Source organism: Chlamydotis macqueenii, chromosome 2 (genome assembly GCF_036417535.1).
Source record: "Chlamydotis macqueenii isolate bChlMac1 chromosome 2, bChlMac1.mat, whole genome shotgun sequence".
Taxonomy (NCBI): domain Eukaryota; kingdom Metazoa; phylum Chordata; class Aves; order Otidiformes; family Otididae; genus Chlamydotis; species Chlamydotis macqueenii.
Genome location: NC_141557.1, coordinates 85790643 through 85809449, shown reverse-complemented (window position 1 = coordinate 85809449; position 18807 = coordinate 85790643). Strand labels below are relative to the sequence as shown.

General features: G+C 40.1%; 1 protein-coding gene across 7 annotated transcripts in view; it reads right to left on the bottom strand.

Annotated features, from left to right (window-relative positions):
- CTNND2 (catenin delta 2) overlaps window positions 1-18807 on the bottom strand; it is a 676745-nt gene that overhangs the window by 615503 nt on the left and 42435 nt on the right. Inside the window, exon 1 of one of the 7 annotated variants that reach the window (XM_086740368.1) lies at window positions 5347-5399. The exons of the other annotated variants lie outside the window; for them this stretch is intronic. The gene's annotated coding sequence lies outside the window, so the exon portion shown is untranslated. Of the gene's footprint in view, window positions 1-5346; window positions 5400-18807 lie in introns of those variants that run through there. 7 annotated transcript variants of the gene reach the window in all.

Here is an 18807-nt window from a genome sequence, read left to right as displayed (position 1 = left end):
AAAATAACAACTGTATACTGCTGTAATTTCCCCTTCTCCATTCTGTCTGACCTCCCAAAAGGCAACTGCATTTCAACATTTCCAGCAAACTCCCCACCATCACTGCCCTGCTTCCCATTTTCTGTTACAGCCACCACCATCTCCTTAAACTGCTGTAGTCAGTTTGGCTGTCAGCACTGATCACCTCAGATACCCTAGAAATAAGTGCATTCAAAAAGGAAGAAAAAAATTACAAGGTGGGATACTGAAAGGAAAGAACCATACAGCACTTATCTTCTAGGAAACAGAAACCTGAGGGTAAACGTTCAAAAATTGCCTCTGGAGATGTAGCGACTCAGACCTCAAGTGTTTGAAAGTGCAAGGGGATCACATTTTGTGTGGCATCACTTGATCTCAAGTAGGATCTGCACTGATAACCAGCTGGGAAGCAATATCTATCTTGCCTCTGCAATGGAAAGCCACTAAAGTACAGCACTTTTGAAAATATGTGCATTTTTCAGATTAAAAAATTACTTGAGGCCTGAGGCTCATTTCTTTTAATGCTTGGGGGGTGGTGGAGAGAAATCAGACACAGGCAGCAGTGTTGTCTACAGGCTTGATTCCCGGAGCCAGGTTTCATTAAGCTGTTGGACTGACACAAGACTCACCCCTCTTTTAAAGAGCAAACCTGCACTAGTTTCAGTCGGACTATGCTATTTATAGATTAAGACTGTAGCACAGATAAGACAGAACTACATTTTGAAAGTGTAATTCATTATGCCATATTCCAAGAAAAATTTAGAAACACAAAATCCAGTGACAAATCCCACATTGCATTTCTTACCCAAACCTGAAGACAGACAAAGAAAAAATCTCATCATAGTTTCAGAAGAGGAGGAGATAATTTTTTTCTATACCAGTTATTTTCCCCAGTCCATTGAACTACATATTTAAAACCGTATAGACTCCTACACAGCTTTCAGGAAGTTTATTTATTTTCTAGTTGCACACTTAGTCATATTAATTTCTTCTGTATATAAGGACAAAGTACACTGACAGAGATCCAAAAAAAATGGTCTGCATCCTAACTGCTCCTGCCATCAGAAAAGATGAGCATGCCATACCTGAGCAGCTCTGCAATTGCACCGCTACCAAGGAACTCTCACTGCCGCATACGCGGCAGCAGCTGCAAGGACGCTCTAAATTAAGCGGAGGATCTGTGATACAGAAGAGTAACAAAACGATGCTGTAGTTTCCCGTATTGCTCCTCATCACCCTTCAGGAGTTGTCAGCCTTGGAGGCACCTGCGTTCAGGGCAAGGGACAGCCCGCCTTCCTGTCCTCTTGCTGGCCTGCACGAGTAACCATGGGGTACGTTGAGAGTGAACGGGATTCAGCAAGGTGCATGGGCAGCTTCTCAGACAATTCCTTCTTAATTTTTCTACCAAGCTCAAACTATCAGTCTTGACCTTCACCTTTCACTTCCAAGCTCCCATCCTGTTTCATTCCTCTTGCATCTTTTCCCATTATAGAAGAATTTATAATTTTCCATGTCAGTGTTATTCAGCAATTCAATAGCTCTTTAAAAAGCTAATTTAGGATTAAATATCCTTTCTGTCAAATCTTATATAACTTTTCCTATTTAAAGGCAGTATCAGTGCAAAGTAATTTATGATTTCAGATTATCAACACTTAAAAATAATGTCTTCATCATTAAATTCTACATTCATAAGCCTTCTTGATCTCTTTAATAAACTTGCTGCAGATAACTTGGAGTTCTCCTCTGGGTGTTAGTGGAAGAGAATCCATTTTCCTCATCTCATCTTACACGCACCATCTTACATAACTTTTTAGAGGTGGTCCCCACATCAGTACCGATGGCACCAAAACATTTGAAACGTGGCTGTAGAGGGTCTGATGTCACTGCTGCTATTCATGGAACAGAGTCCAGTGGCCAAACTCTAACAGGGAAAATGTAACCATTTTTGTTATTCTTTTTTCAGTAAACAAAGCACACACGAACAGGGCAATGCTCTGCCATCAGCTTCCATGCTAACTCCAGATGAATACCTCGCTAGATACACACCATAGCGCATCAAGTTCTTTACCCTGAAGCAAATCCTATTACACTACAACGATATACGTGGGCAGTTCCGAAATCAAATCTGAGCATGTTCATGCTAATGTCTTTTACCACCACAGTTATTTCCACTGGCTGACAGAACCCAAACAACAAACTCCCCCCCGCCATAGCAGCAGTTACGCAGGTAGAGTTGCCTGTTTGCCACCGAAACTCCTTCCACGAAGGAATAGGAAATTAAATTTCAGTCTACTGTAGACTTGACAGCAGCGTTCCCCTGCTCCAATCACACCACAAAGCTTCTTCAGTTTAGGCATACAGGCCTTACAAATAGCTGTCGACAGTTATACTCGAGCCTCTTCGAAACACTATGCTAAAAAGCACCATCTTCTTCTAAAGGTAGCGGTACGCATATCCTGTTCAATGTCTCTCTGTAAAAGCCATTTCAGTACAGCTAGCATGCTGATCCTCGCGATACAAATATGCAAAGCAATCCATCTACCAGCTGAGAAGTCTCAAGGAAGGTTGGTAAGAACTGCTAATTTCAATGAGCTCCTGCCGAAAGGAAGGTCACGGCTAAGCTAAGTGCCATCTTCTGATACATCCACCCAAACTTAATAGCATTTTTCACAAATGCTTGTGCTGCAAGCCTACATTGAAATATTTTGAGTTTCTCTCATGCCAAAAATAAATCACTGTTTCCACTCTACATAAAAATAAATCATTAAATACTTACATACAGAGTATCTTTTGTGCCAGGAATACACTTTTCCCTATCTTCTCTCTCTTTTCTTCTTCCTAACGTCACGGCACTACATTTTGAAATTCAAGTGGATTTTTCTGTTTTTTTAATTTTGCATATAGGATAGAGATAATCCATTCTCACATGGCAGAAAACTTTTACTTGATGGCAGATAACCTGTCCCAGCCTCATGCTTAGGCCATGGTGGGGAGATGCAAGGGAAGAAAAAAGGAAAGGGAGAAGGCTGAAAAGCAGGCTTTACCAATGACACTAATAATTTAGGAATGTGCACTATCGTATGTTTTATATTTTTTATATAATTTTCATATTCAGTTATGGTTTTGGAATCCTGAGGAGTTTCTGGTACTATAGGGAAACAAGCTGGAAAACAAAAAGATTCACACAAGACTAACCTATCAAGTGAAAGTTTTTTACATAATAAAAGGCACACGTAACATAGGCAAAGACTCAAGAGCTTCTTAAAATACCATATTTTAAAGGCATTTAAAAGAGTCATTCTGATAACAAGTGTGAGGTTCTAACTGGGAAATAATTTTCCAACTCATTTACAGATGTTCATTAACTCTCACAATTAATGCATCATTTAATTTAAAAGTTTTGTTTGTTTGTTGTGGGTTTGTTTGGGGGGTTTTTTTCCCTTTTAATTGAAGCATTTAAATCCCGACCCCTCTGTCCAACCCCAGTACTAACTACCGAGTATCCCAGTACTCAGAACTTAAACAGGTCTGAGTTTTAACCTCTGAAAAATAAGTATCATTTCTAGCCTTCTGTTACTGACCCTTTATTTTTCTTCTCTTGTCTAAGTGAGTGGTTGCAAATACATGTTCCATAGCTACACTTGCATACACAGCCAAAAAAAACTCCTAAGATACAGCAAGATTTTTTTTTCCCTTGATTTTTACAAGCTTTACAAAGGTATGGTATTAGAACAAACTGACTGGGAGAACACAGGTCCCCTTGGAAGAGTTTGGGTAATTTTTACCATTTTTACATACCTTGGGACTGGGGAACAGATATTAAAAAAAATCTTTTAAATTAAAATCTCAATGTATTAATGGAAATTTCAAGATTTAAAGAATATTTAAGATTTTCTCAGTCAGCCTTTTCTGGTTGTTTAAACAGAAAGATTTATCTAAACTGAAAATCTGTTGGGTACTAGTTAACTACGGTAATTATTCTATTTGCATAAAGTAATGCAAATACTCCTTAGGTAAGTCTCATTTGGAACATCAACTGGAAGGTTATTCATTTACAAATACACTGGATAATTTGTGGTTAAATGGTGAACCAACTGAGCAAAGATCCTATATCCTCCTTTCAAACAGCAGTACTTCCAAGTCAGAAGGACAAAGCAAACTGGGATGGGAGCTAATTAGGTTCAGCATCTTAATTACCCTTGAGTTACTTCCAAAGGAGAAAGTCCAGCTGTTTTCTCAGTCATAAAATAGGTCGGAAATCTATAGATCATACAGACTAAATGTCTGCTGTAACATATTTGTGCTTTTTACACTGTAAAATTGCATGAGAAAAGTTACGCAGGTTTCGGTTGTCAAACCTGTTGCCTAAGTCCAAAGAGACAGCAGAAGCAAGCCAAACTCCACGCAGGGATTTCTGTATGCAAATCTTTCCAACATGCAGAAGACACAGGCTGAGCTGGCATTGCTCACTGATGACTAACGACTCCGTAGCTGCCGCAACGCATGCCTGCAGCACCACGTATTCAGAGAAGCAAGCCCCAGGAGATCTTGCTGTTGGCTGGTACAGTTAACTGGTAGTCCAGCTATTATCGACATACGCTTAAGTGATCTACTTCCCTACTTTCGGACTCTGCCTGTGTCCTGAGATGTCTCTCAGCTCACAGACAAAAAAACTACCACCAAAAGCCATGGCACTGCTGCACTCACAAAGTGGCACACCAATAGAAGAGATGGCTCATTATCAACAAAATGCTGCATTTCCTTATGAAATGTCATATCAGCTGTGTGTCCACCTCAGAATCTGAAAGGATTTGTAAAAGCTGCTCAAATTAACTAAAAACAGCAACACCACTTTATAGGTCTCAAGCCTAGAACCAGTAGTCCAGTCTGATCCCTATTTGTAAGCTTAAGAGCCCCCAGAACGTGCCCTGGGCTTACAGCAAAGAAAGATTAACCCTTCTCGCAAAGAAATTGCATAGAATCACAAAATCATAGAATGATTTGGGTTGGAAAGGGCCTTAAAGATCTTCTAGTCCACCCTCCCTGCTGTGGGCAGGGACATCTTCCACTAGACAAGGTTGATCAAAGTCCCATCTAACCTGGCCTTGAATACATCCAGGGATGGGGCATCCACAATGACATGGTCACTTACTTGAAAATTCTGAAATTAAGAAACAAGAAAGTTTTGCAGGGAGGACAGAGGCATGGGAGCAACAACAGCACAACCACTTCATTATACAAGGATTGGCAATTATATGACACTGAGTAGCGTTTACATTAATCAGCCAGAGGAACAGCGCTGTACCAGGCAGCTCTGCAGCAACATACCATGACAACTCTCAAGTTCTCATTTTCACAGGCTTGCTGAAAGGGAGAGAGGGGAGATGTTCTCAGCTGAGCCCCTTCCAAATAAAATCTGAAAACGAGTATAGCTGATACAGAGACTTATGCAGACTTTTTAAAGACAGCTTATGTAAGAGTTATCAGGCAAAAACTGCTTCAGGTATTTCAATGAGATGTGGAGACTGAAAGAAACATCACTATAATATTACGGGGGGAGGAGTCAAAACAGTCTACTTAGAGTAATCTTTATTTAAGACACGTTTGATTAAGGACACTATCTCATTTTCATACTTCAGCTGCCAGACTTTTTCCCCTGAGGAACAGACGGGGGTCGGAGTTGAGGGGGGAGAGCTTTAACAGGGTTTTCACAAGGCTTGAAAATTTCTTAAAGTAGTTCTAACAATTTAGAGCTCTAAACTGCTGAATCAAGTTCATTACACAAGGTTAAGTTGATAAACATTAAAAAAAAAATCTGTTAATATCTGAACTACACTTGGCTAGGATAAATAAGCTTACATCCAGATTTCGTTCTACTTCCTTTGAAAAATTTAGAATAAATAAAGCTCTTCATATATTTCTCTCAGAGAAGAAATATTAGTCAATATTAAGTCATAGCACTAAGAAATCCGCAAGATTTTTCCTCTATCACATTTGTCCAGAGCTGCAATTAAAGACTTATTTAAGCAAAAGATCTTATTAATGGTTTGTTACTCTCTATAAAATCTATTTCAGCTCAGTAGCCCTGATTAAGTCCCAATTTATAAGACTGGAAAGAGGCCAAAATAGGAAATCGGTATAACTCCTTAACAACATAGATTTTTTTTTTTTTTTAAGAGAGCAATTCTGAAATAGATTACAAAGCCTTCTAATGAAAATCAATGGCATTTTAAAGTTAAAGGCTTAAAGCGCAATCAAAGATTTAAAATGCCAAAAATGGCAACATGTGCTTCAACCTTCGATTTTCTCTTGTGTGCCCAAATTGGCCCAGTCGGTTCATAAGCTTAAGGCAAAAAAAGTGACTTTTTGAACTGCTACTAGCTGGCCTAGGCTAACAAACACTTCATAAACCCACATATGGAGGGGCTAGGTAACATCTTTTGATAGACCATCCATCCCTGATGTGAAGGCCCGTTTTTGCCCTCGGCATCCTTGCCCCGAGCACCTCCCACCCTTGGCTCGCCAGGCGCTCGCGCTGTGCCCCACCGTGCCCTCCCTCTTGGCCGTGGCAACCCCAGCAAGGGGTACCAGCAGCCCACCGGCCGCTTCACCACTCAGGCCCTGGGGCTGCAGCAGGGAGTGCTTCAAATGGGCATGGGGCTGCAAATATTGAACAGGGCCAGGAGGGTTATTTTCTATAGCTGGGCACTGACTCTGCAATGACCTATTTTCTACAGCTTAACAGGAGCTTCCTTGCTACAGCTTAATGCTGACTCTGCCATGATACACTTTAATTGTACTGTGATGAAGGTCCAAGTAAAATACGCAGTCCTTGTGCAATGACCCTGAGAGCCATTTAGAAAAGAAAGAGTGGCTGAAGAGACCAAGGATACATAGAGCCAGCCCCAAACAAAACCACGCGCCACACATCATCACCACCACCACCACCACCCGTTTTCCCACCTTCAGGGAGCATGAGCACTGCTCCCAGGGTGCGTGGTCAAGAAAACTCGACCAGGGAAAGAAGGGATGCACGCTGCATTGCTGCAGTCCCATGCAATACAGGGGTGCAGTGCATGTCCACAGTATAGATGCTTTCATGCATTCACTGCACTGAAAATGTATCTGCTTACTTGCTGTGGATAAATATCCTAACTTGTTGACATGAGTTTTTATAATTATGAATGAATTAATAGTAAAATAAACACCAAATCCTGAGAACATATTGAAAATCAGGAATCACCTTTACCTCAGTGTCAGGTTTTTATGCAGACTGCAGTACCTGCCATCCTTGGGAGTTCATGTTACAGAATTTAAAATCTCAGCGATCAAGTAAACTCTGTGTTAGCTTAGGAAGACTAATTCCTTCCTGTATTGCAGGAAATCAGTAACGTTAGTGTATCAGTGTGCCACGTAAGTAGTTTTTAATCTCTATTAGATCTCCCACCTGCAGAAACAATTAATATTTTTGACCTTGGCATCACAGATTTAATTCCTATCAACAAACTGACTCTCCTCTGTATGAACTAATAATTTCCTTTTACTCTTAACCGTTTAATGAATAAAAATACATCTTATTTTATACACAATGTATGTATCAATTATAAAACAATACCGCTGAAGCAAGTCACATTTACTTCTGCTTATTCAACCTGTTTGTGCACACACACTTAAACTACTCTGGCCACAACCACAAACAGAAAACAAGAGTGGCAAATATTAACATTCTAGGTCTTCCTTGATCTGCTGAATACTACTCCAAATACAACTATAAAAAGAGGTTTAAAGAATTTCCTAGTAAAAGTATTTTTTCTGATTGACTGTGGAGGTAGAGTGCTGCTCTGCAAAACACACATCATCTCAGGTAACATACACCACTGGCTGTACACTGATGTACATCAAGGAGAAAGTTCAGTTTTCAGCTATGAAAGACAACTTAATTGCTTCCCCCCTCCCCCTCAATTCTATACATGGCAACAACACAGACAAATTCAAAGTCAGTATTTGTTGAGGGAAATATTTTGCACAGCATGAAGTAGCACCTCAACAACTGAGGTCACCTATCACTGAAATTTAGAAATAATCTAAATTGTGATTGTTTTTTTTAACTCATCAGAGAACTGTCCTGCTACATACTTAGTTCTTATTATTTATAATTGGAGATTTATCCATCATTTTCATTCCCTGTGAGAGAAGGCCCACTCTGAGAACAGAGTTCTTCCAAACTCACTGAAGAGACAGATATTAACCTAAAAATACTCTTCAGCTAAATAATACCAATGCCAGAGAGTATACTACATGAAATTTCACCCTCCCAAGATCATAATTTTTATGTTCATAAAATATTATAAGTAGGAGCTTATGAAAGAGGTGACAAATTAAATCCTGAAGCACTTTCAAAATAAAGGCCACAAACACCTCTACACCAAGTTCAAGTAATCAAGACTATTTCCAGGAGAGACGGAAGCAGCAGAAAGAGCTGGAGAAGAAACTCCACTGAGAACACTAAAGTCTGCAGTAGCACGGACGGTACCTGAGCACCTTGTCCACTAAAAGGAGTGAAATAGAAAGGAAATAAAAGGAACAAGACACAGGCAGTGGATTCCTCATTACGGGTCAAGTGTTTAATCCTTTGTTCTTCTCGCTTCACCTCCTCTGCTTTTTTTCCCCCCAGTATCTTCCCAAGCACAGATGATGAGCAGGACACGACATCTTGTTCATTATGAGCGAGTTGGGTTTCCAGCTCAGATTTTTCCATCCGAGACCTCCCTTTTGGTAATCAGACTAATATAACAAAAGTAAGTTCAGTTGGACAAGGAGGATTTTATTCACAGTACAAGCTTCATTCAGAAGAAACAGCAGAAGTACTATCAATTTTAAACAGTGCAGGAAATAGGCATACAGATGTTGAGGAAACTGCAGTACGGCTTCCCCTCCCTCCTCCCTCCCTCCCAATCTCTTGAATAGTATTGTAATTTCTCCCCATTTATCTTACTTTACTGATTAAAAAGCCAGCATGAAAGAACAAGAAAACAATACGAAGATAATCATATACTATTGCATAAAATGAAACAAACTCAAGCCCAGGCTGCTTAGATTTCTATTTAAATACTTTTTTCCCTTAAGGAGCAATGAATAATCTTTTCCTTAGACACAATTTGAGGCAGATTGGTACCTCCTTGTTTTATTCTAAGATGACACTCTAACTACAAATTATCATTTTTTAACACAAATCCATCACTACAGCGTGGATCTAGCAGCCCTCTTAATGCCACTGCTGCAGAACCAGCTCCAGGAGACAAGTCTTTGCGTCAGCCGTCCCCCAGGCTGCTCTCACTCCCTACATTGCTAGAAGAGCGCAGGAGTGACAGCCCTCTCTGTTGACATCATTCTCGGTAAAAGGGTTGAAGAGAATAACATCAACAGTGAAAACAGTTGTCTCCTGCCATGCTGCTGAATCTCACAGGAGAAAGGGCAACCCCTAGACTTCAGGGACTATTTGCATTCCCGATGCTTCTTTGTATTTTTATTTCTGGCAACAGATGTGCACAGTACATTCATATATTTCATGAAGGAGTAGCATGAAAAATGGTGAGAAATATTGTGGTGACCTCAAAAAGTCGAGAACTTCAAAAGAGTTTGTTTTTCTCATCTCATTCCCAGTTCTGTCTGTTTCTTAATCCCAGCTGTAACAAGGTACTCTCAAATTCATCCAGGCAGTAACTACCAGGGATGCTACAGTGAATAATTTAATTTAAGGGAGGAAGGAAGAAAAGAATGAAGGAAGGAAGTCTTTTTTTTAAAAAAAAAAAATTTATATTTCATGAAACAGGGTAATGAGGGAAAAAAACCTGATGTGACTGACAATCATCCAGAGGACATTTATCCATTTAAAGTAAACAGAAAAGTAATGAGGTCTGCAGCATACTGTTGCTAGATCCTGCTCAAACTACTTCAGTAGATCTTCCTTTAGGGCATGCCACTAGAGACAGCGTTATGGCAGCATGGGCACTCCAGCGCCGCGCTCCAGAACCCCTTGACTGTTCTGAACCTTGAATCTCTCCTTTAACAGATTTTGCTTCAATTGTTTCTTTGAGTTTTTCTCCCTTACAACAGGAAAAGAAGTGGATGCTTAAACAAAATAGCAAAAGACAGACAGAAATTATGCACTTTTATCTCAGTAATGAGAGTTCCAATAGTATCTTATTAGGAAAAATAAACTGAACGCATGCATACAAAATCGGTGTACTCACACAGAACATAACCCTTCATTTTTTCTACAGAGAAAGTAAATACATCGAAAACTTTGAAGCTCGCATTCCATGTAATATATTCCTAACCACAGAGATTAGCAATTTCGTGTCTGTTCTCAGAATAGGTAAATGTAGAGAAGTACGACCTGTTGATTTCTCACGACAGATCAGTCTATTGTTTCATGGTCCTTACGTGTGCCTGTGTGTAAAACTAACATTTAAAAAAAAATAATTGTACAACTAACTGGTTACCCCTTTAGCTCTCAATTTCTTTCCCCTCACATGCGCTGACTCTTACCCTCACCTCAAGTAAATATTGCCAGCCAGAAGAAACGTGCCAAGCACCACTCTAATGGTCTATCTCACAAAAAAAAAAAAACCAAACAAACCAAAAACAGGCAGTCTCTGCATGCATATCTCTTCTGGAGAAGAATATTTCCCAGAACCAAGGAACACAGAAGAACGGGATGCTCCTAGGGCATTTTTGCCCCCAAAATTTCTCTACCAGTTAGAATGACAGGGAGCCATAATACATATTTGCATTTTCTCAAAAATGTAACTTATTTTAGGTTGACGAAAAAGCAAAACATCCAGGAAAGTCAATTTTATTGGACTAAAATATTTTATAATTAATAGTATGGGATTTTTTTTCTCCTGTATCTCCTTACTAGCAATATTCCTCTTGTTCACTGAATAGTTTACTAAATTAAATGGAAATTTCTCATAAATGCTCAACTTGCCAGTTCTGCAGCACTGCTTTTTCTCTACAAATACATTTCACATAGAAATTTGTTTTACCATTTAATTTCTACGGGGGAATATTAATTATATATTCACATTGCAACGGGGAAATATTAATTATATATTCACATTGCAGCTATGAAATTCAAGCTCTTCCATTCTTTCACAAACGCTCTCTTTTCCAGGTGGAGAAAACACTTCTTAACTGTTTTACAAACTGGTATTACTAGAACAAATGGCTTCTCAATGGCTTTAAAAGAAGAAAAGCAACAATTCTACAGTCACTGTGCAGCTTTCCTTGGGCTCTGAAAAGTCTGAGTCAGCTCAAAAAAAACCGGAAAACCAACCAGTAATTACTGGAGGATTCCTGAAACTAGGTGATTGCTCAGAAAGGTGTGACTGTTTCATGAACTACGCAATCTCTCCCCCTTGCTTACTGCATCACCATTTCATCTGTCAAACAGATTAAAAAAAAAAAAATCCAGTAAACCACAAAATACTTTTTGTCATACCCGTGTGGTAACTGGCAGCTCGGAATATCAATTTCTCATTATGGCACAAGTCCCACAGTCGTATATATTACATATTAAAAAATGCAAAACATAAAGGAAACACCTGATGATCATTATCCAGGTACTGCAAAGAACTGAAGAACAGAAGTAACTGCTTATAAAAGAACAAGAATTTTGCCAAATGTTTAGCAAGGGAGAGCAGACAACAAGTAGAAGTGAATTAGGTTCTGAATATGAATTTCCAAGATTTTTCTCTGTAGTACTACTTAAAGGTCCGTTCCTGCAAGTGTTTCTCATGCTAGCAAGCCCACCGATTCTTTTTAATGTTTCAGTTAACAAAAACAATTCCTCAAATTTGGTTTAACAAAGTAGGAAACAAAGAAACATCAGAAAAAATATACCAACAAAGATAGGAAGAGGGAAACTCACGGTATACAAACTACAGGCCAGTGAAGGGAACTGAGAAATGTAGCAATATATGTATTGTTCCCCAATACCAGAAACTAAAGATTTTTGTGAGGCAGAGCTAGAGAGCTATGCTGATGCCCCTGCTTAGCAGTGGTTAGTCTTACCAGGATGTGTTTTACCACTGCCACAGAAAAGCAGCCATCAAGATCAGGAAAAGTTACAGAAAAAGATATTAATTTCCAGTTCCCTTATTAAGACAAGTCGAGGGCTGCGCAGTCGTGAAGTACTCCTTTAACCGTGTTTCTGCAACAGCCTCCGTAAGTCACTGCTTTCACAGTCATATTTGACATTAAGGAGGAAGCTGAAAAATAAATTGAAGTCCTGATATGACAGCAGCTTCCATATGAGGTCAACCATGAATATTCTCATGTACACTGCTCTGAAGACAAAAAGTTACAGAATGAGATATGACTATGTTTGGCACAGATTTATTTTTTTTTTTTTTTTTCCCAGCTGATTGTTGTACATATCCTAAATGGCCTTTGAAGGGGCAACAAAAGTGAAAGAATATGACCTAGGAAGGATGCTCAACCCTCATCAGCTTCATTTGAAAATTTTTGAGAGTTCCTTTTCCAAAACATCACTAAACACACGCAGCAGCCGGGAAGAGCTCTGATGGAGGCATGCAAGTAGCACGCAGGGTCCTTCTCTCCCTGGGACTGACGTATCCACCACATTACAACAATCCAACCCACAACACGAAAGTACTTCAGAACATCTCATCCTTGCTTTGCCTTGCACAAGGGCTCAGAGAACCACTTCTCAGCATCATACAATTATAATTGTAGATCCCTGTAAAATCGACACAGCCAGTCAGCTGCAAGTATTACAATCATCTTGCAAATTAGTAAATTTGTTTTGAACATAAGCAGATTATTTCTCAGAGTCCTCCAGCAACTTATTTCTAAATGCAAAACAAAAAGTATTTAATGAGAGCCCCAGTACCCACTATTTATCTTCTCTCACTAACACCTTTCCAGAAATCGGTGTTTAAAAAAAAAATGTCACGGGCTTTCAAAATGAAATTTTTCTTCCAGCATAATTGTGACTTTGGCTATGTTACTAAAACTTAACATATTTTTGACAATCAGCATGTACAGAATTATTACACAGACTTACTGACATTTTCCATAAACAGTTGCTTCACTGTGCCTTTCCCCACATTCTAAAACGGCACTTGTGTTATTCAGGGCCACTTTAACATAACTTAATAGACACTGACAACACAACCACATTTGCCTCAGTGAGAAGTCATCTTCCTGGACACTATGATGTCATTTCTGATCCTCACTAATAAATTACAGTGAAGACATTTTAGTGGCAGATACATTCAAATGACTCCTGTTGTCTAAATCAACCTGCTAACATACCAGCAATGCCCAAGAGTTCAGTAGCTATTTTGCCATTTAGCACATGTGCATAATATGAACTGGTTCATAAGAACTAGTCACCAAGCACATCTTCATCTGACATTAGCTGTCATAAATGTCTCAACAACTCCATCGCTGAGACTACTTCATTATCCCCAGAAATATTTTAAAACAAGTATTTGATCATTCAACAGGAACAGACTTCATATCTGAAAGATGACATTGTTCAGAATACTTCATTTTCTTTCTCAAAATGGTTTCAGAGTATTCCCACAAACACTCATTACACCACTTCAGTCTATTTATTAAGTTCATATTTTTGCTGTTCAAATTCTTTTATATGTGTGTGTGGTTTTGTTTTATTTTGTTTTTTAAATAAAAGCAATTCTAATTAATGCATACAAATAAAATAATGGCCATCTAAGTTGAACCACATGTCATTACACGTGGATGTTAGGGACCACCAAGAACAATTTAGTGCACAGAAACTGACACTAAACCAGAAAACTATATATGGTATGGAGACCTCCAATACAGAGACAGATAAAAGTCATCTGAAGTCTTTAACACATTTTCTATATAATGCAGCTGCATAAAGGATGCTAAAATTAGAAATGAGTAGAGTCTTTGCTAGTTGATTATTCCTAGTTGAACACAAATCTCTGAGCTTACAGCTCTGGGAAACAACATGTTCATACAAATTTCTTCTTTCCTTTTTTTTTTTTAAATAAAAGCTAGTACAATGTACCTTACACATTTCAGCCTTTCATGTGTGCAAGTGTTTTCAAGTACAAAGCATAAGGTGAATACAATGAAATAACTGTATTTAGGTGCTCTTAAATATATATAAGAATCATATTTTGTTTGCTATGAACCTCTGTGATCCAGTAATAGACATAGTTCTTTGTCACTGACTAGATTAATGGGTTTTTAAGTGGATTATTAAATATGTAAGACCAAAACCAGCTGCACAAAGGAGTGTATTTACTTACTGCATCACATCTTTGGTTTTACAATACACACGCATAGGCACTTGTTTCTTCCAAGTGTTATCTCTTTTGCTTAAAATAAATTTAACATTGCTTTTTGTCACACCATGTAAAGACGGTACTAACAAAAGCTTTGAGGACAGTTTAAAACTTCTATATTTATTTGTCAGCCAATGCCAATGCTGAAATCTGGAGATCCTTTTGATTAACTATGTTTTCTAGGGATAGCAGCCTCGGTAAGACTTCCAAGCTTTCTCTAGCATGGTCTCTTACGCATTTACGTGGACAAAGACCACCAACAAGTAAAGTAAAGCCATCAATTAATAGTAGACATAAAAGCACATGCTTTCTGGCTTCTCCATATACAGATCAATGCAAAGGATGTAGTATGTGGGAGACAATGACCTAACAGCCACAGGTATAACGTGGTGTCTACTACAGTTGTTGAAGCACTGAAAGGAAGATGAGAGCCTTGTGTTACACACCAACAAAGACCATGTCAAAATGCACCCTGTCCTCATTCAGAAAACTTTTTATGGAATATAGTTCCCGCTTCAAGTTCTCATTTAATAAAACAACGTTTCTGGCAGATGTGGTCGGGTTTATACTTCCCTTTCACTGTCCTCTCCGTCCCACCCACATGCTTTCCAAAGGCGGCTGCTGGCTCTATACCCATGAGCACATTTAATGTACATCAAATCAGAAGTGGAAAAAAGTGCATAAAGCTCTGGAAGTTCATTAGTATTTCTGGAGTTCTGCTCCTACATCTCAGGCAGTCATCACATATTTGCTATTAACATAAATGTATTCAAATACGAACAAGCTGTTATAGCAGTTCTCTATCAGCAGTTCTTGAAACATGTTGTGATGATTAAAAATCCCACACACATTAAGAAGAAGTTACAGTGAATAAATTTGTTACAATACCCTCGTACTCTCAACTCACTTGCAGGGGTCAAAGTGCATTATGTTAAATTACATTTCCTCGATTCTCTACTGGATATTTTCTATAGACTATGACATATTGCCGCAAACCACACTGGACAAAAGCACGCTAACTTAAAAAGCTCACTTTCTTGGAATTTGGACTTCAGTTGCCTACTCAGATTGTCCAGTACTGGATCTTTAATATTATTGAGTGTGATTAAACACTGAATATTTTGTATGCAGACAGTCACTTGTGCTTGACCTGTTGTCCAAAAGATACAGTAGTCCAAGTATAATTTTTTGTGATCTGAAATAAAGTTTCCTTCTGACCCTATCACATCAAAGTATCATAAAAGTTACCTCTACATACATGGTATGTCTATTGACATTTTCAAAGGAATTTTTTTCTAACCAGAAAAAAAAATAAACTTTAAAAGGAATGCAAATTCTGTGGGAAAGATCCAACAATAAAACACATTTTTGCCAGAAGGAATGCTGAACTACTGTTGAACACCAACAAAACCAGCAGCAACGTGGAAACTCCCTCTGTGCCCTCTTCCAATAAAAAATGTCCTTTTTATTTCATGTCTTCACAATCATTCCAGGCTCTCAGATCATCAGTCCTGATCAATCATTCATCAGTTGTCAGACTGTGACAGTGTGAAGTTTTAAGCTTTGCAAGTCTGGTAAATTCTAAGCTGATACAATTCACAATTAGGTACCAGACTGATCCTTGAACTCGGACATGGTGATTCTAATAGTGAGGTAGAGTGTCATCTGCAGTACTAGTCAAAACCAAGTTTTTTCTCTCATACAGTCTTCCCAAGTCTACGGTAGAATCCTGTTTAACAGTTTGCAATGGATTTTTTTTCCTTCCATTATTTTTCCCATTTTAAAAAAAAAAAAAACATTAGGAATATTTATTTTTAAATTGACAGCTGCAGCAAGCAGTTCCACCCCACTATCTTTATTATGGGAGAAACATGTTCTTGCATTTTCAACCTGTTTCTTGGTTACTGCATTTGACGACTACATTGTCAGCAGAAGAGAGATAAGAGCTCTCAGTTCATATCCTTTATGCTTCCTGGGACTTATCTTACACTCACTCAGCTTTCCCTTCCCGAGGCTGCAGATCTCAACCACCCACCACCCCTTACAGGGAAGCTGTCCCATACTCTGATAACTTTTTCAATTTTCTGTACTTTCTTCATCACTGCCATATTTTGGATCACTGCCTAATTCTGGTGGTCAGGGAATGAATCTCTCAGAAACCTGAAATGTGGCCTCTTGAAAACTACTTGACATCATTTTCTTGATCAGGTATAAGGAAGTAGGCCCATCTTCTATAAATCACGAACTTTGACACTAAACATTCTGCTCCGGGGATCTTCCTTGGTTCACAGAATCATCAAAAAAATCATGTTGGAAAGAACTTAGGTGATCATCTACTCCAACCTGCAGAAAGCAGAGTCAGCACTAAATTCTGATCAGGTTGCTCGGGGCTTTGCCAGGCAGGACTTGAAAACCTCAAGGAAAGAGATTCCATAGCCTTGCTAGGCGTTCTGGTTTTGTTTAGTGAGGGGGGGCCTAAGATGGCAGCTTCTGTAGGAAACTGCTAGAAGTTGTTTCCCCTTTGTTCAGTGGACTTGGCTGGGCCTAGGGCGGACCCACTGCTGGCCAAGGCCGAGCCAATTGGTAGCAGAACATTCCCTGATAACACCTCTGCGATAACGTATTTAAGTAGGGGAAAACAGGAAAAAAAAAAGAGAAGAGAAGATGTGAAGAAGCTGAGCAGGGGCAGAGAGGGGGAGGTGCAAGCCTTGTGGGCCTTGCAGGCCTCACCCTCTGGCCTCCCGCTGGGCAGCCGACTGGGCCCAACTCAGCCCGGCCTGGCTGCAAGAAGTGGAGAGGAGATGAGAAGTGAATAAGATGTAAAAAGGATCCTGAGAGGCGTCTGCCAGCCTGTTGTGAGGAACGGCTGCAGACGCCAAGGTCAGTTCAGAAGGAGGGGGAGGAGTAATGCGGCTCCTGGCCAAGATTCCTCTGCAACTCGTGGTGAAGACCATGGTGGAGGAGGTTGTCCCCCTGCAGCCCATGGAGGTCCACGGAGGGGCAGAGATTCACCTGCAGCCCATGGAGGACCCCATGCTGGGGCAGGTGGAGGCCTGAAGGAGGCTGTGGCCCGTGGAGGGCCTGCTGGGGCAGCCGTTCTGGAGGGACTGCACCCCGTAGAAGAGATGACCCATGCTGGAGCAGTTTCACGAAGGACTGTGGCCCGTGGGAGGGACCCCACGCTGGAGCAGAGGAGGAATACGAGGAGTTTTTCCCCTGAAGACGAAGTAGTGGCGTGAAACAACACGTGACAAACTGACCGCGACCCTCATTCCCTCTTCCCCACTGTGCCGCTCGGGAGGGGAAGGTAGTAGAGATAATGTTAAGCCTGGGAAGAGGGAGGGGTTGGGGGAGGTTATCTTGTTCCCTGTCTCATTCTCCTGCTAGTTTTAGAAATAAATGAATAGTTTTCCCCAAGTCGAGTCTGTTTTGCCCAAAACAGTAACTTTAAGGATTTCTCCCCGTCCATCTCAAACCTCGAGCCATTTTTCCTTATATCATCTCCCTCTATTCTCTTAGAGGGTGGGGGGAGTGAGAGACAGACTGCGTAGTCTGGTCCCGATCGGGGCTCAACTACGACACTAGGCAACCTCTTCCAATGCTTAATTATCCTCACAGTGAATGGGTATTTCTCCTTAAGTTTGAGCCTCTTGTCTTGATGTATGTATATTGTTTCTCATCTGCCAGCCAAGTACCTCAGTGAAGAGCTTAGCTCTGTTTTCTCAATTGCATCCTTGTCTGTGTTGGAAGGCTGCCATTAGGTTCTTCCCTCCTTGAAGCATCTTCTCCGGGCTGAATGAGCTCCATTCCATCAGCTTCTCCTCACAGGACATACGCTTCCGCCTTCAGCTGCTTTGGTGGCCTGCCACTGAACACATTCGCGTCAATCGATGTCTTTTGTGTACTTGGCGGGGGGGAAGAGGGAAGGTGGTGTCCAAACCTCAACAGAATATTCCAGGTGTGCTCCGATGAGTGCCAAGAAAAAGGGAAATGAAATACTTCCATCAGTGGACTGCCTAATACAGCCCAGGACTCTGTTAGCTTTCACTGCTGCCAGGGCACACCGCAAGATCCTCTTTTAGCCTCCTGAACATGAAATGAGTTTGCTCATCTCTTGCCCACCTCTGATGAGAAGTTTGACATAGTTCCTTGGAGAGAAGCTGCACTTGTTCTTACATGTTTATAGCACTGTCCTTGACTAGACTGTCTAGGTGCTACCACAATAACAATTGCTATTGTAAAAAAATGAATTAAAACTTCTCCTTAACTTTAAGGCTTAACAACATTCAAATGCAGCAGGGAAACACATATGTGACTTTCTCAGTTCAGCTTCCATAACCACGCCTCAAGCAGTGGAAAATGGTTGAAGTTGACGATTAGGGACAGAGGGAGAAATCACAGGCAGAAAAAGCTCTGC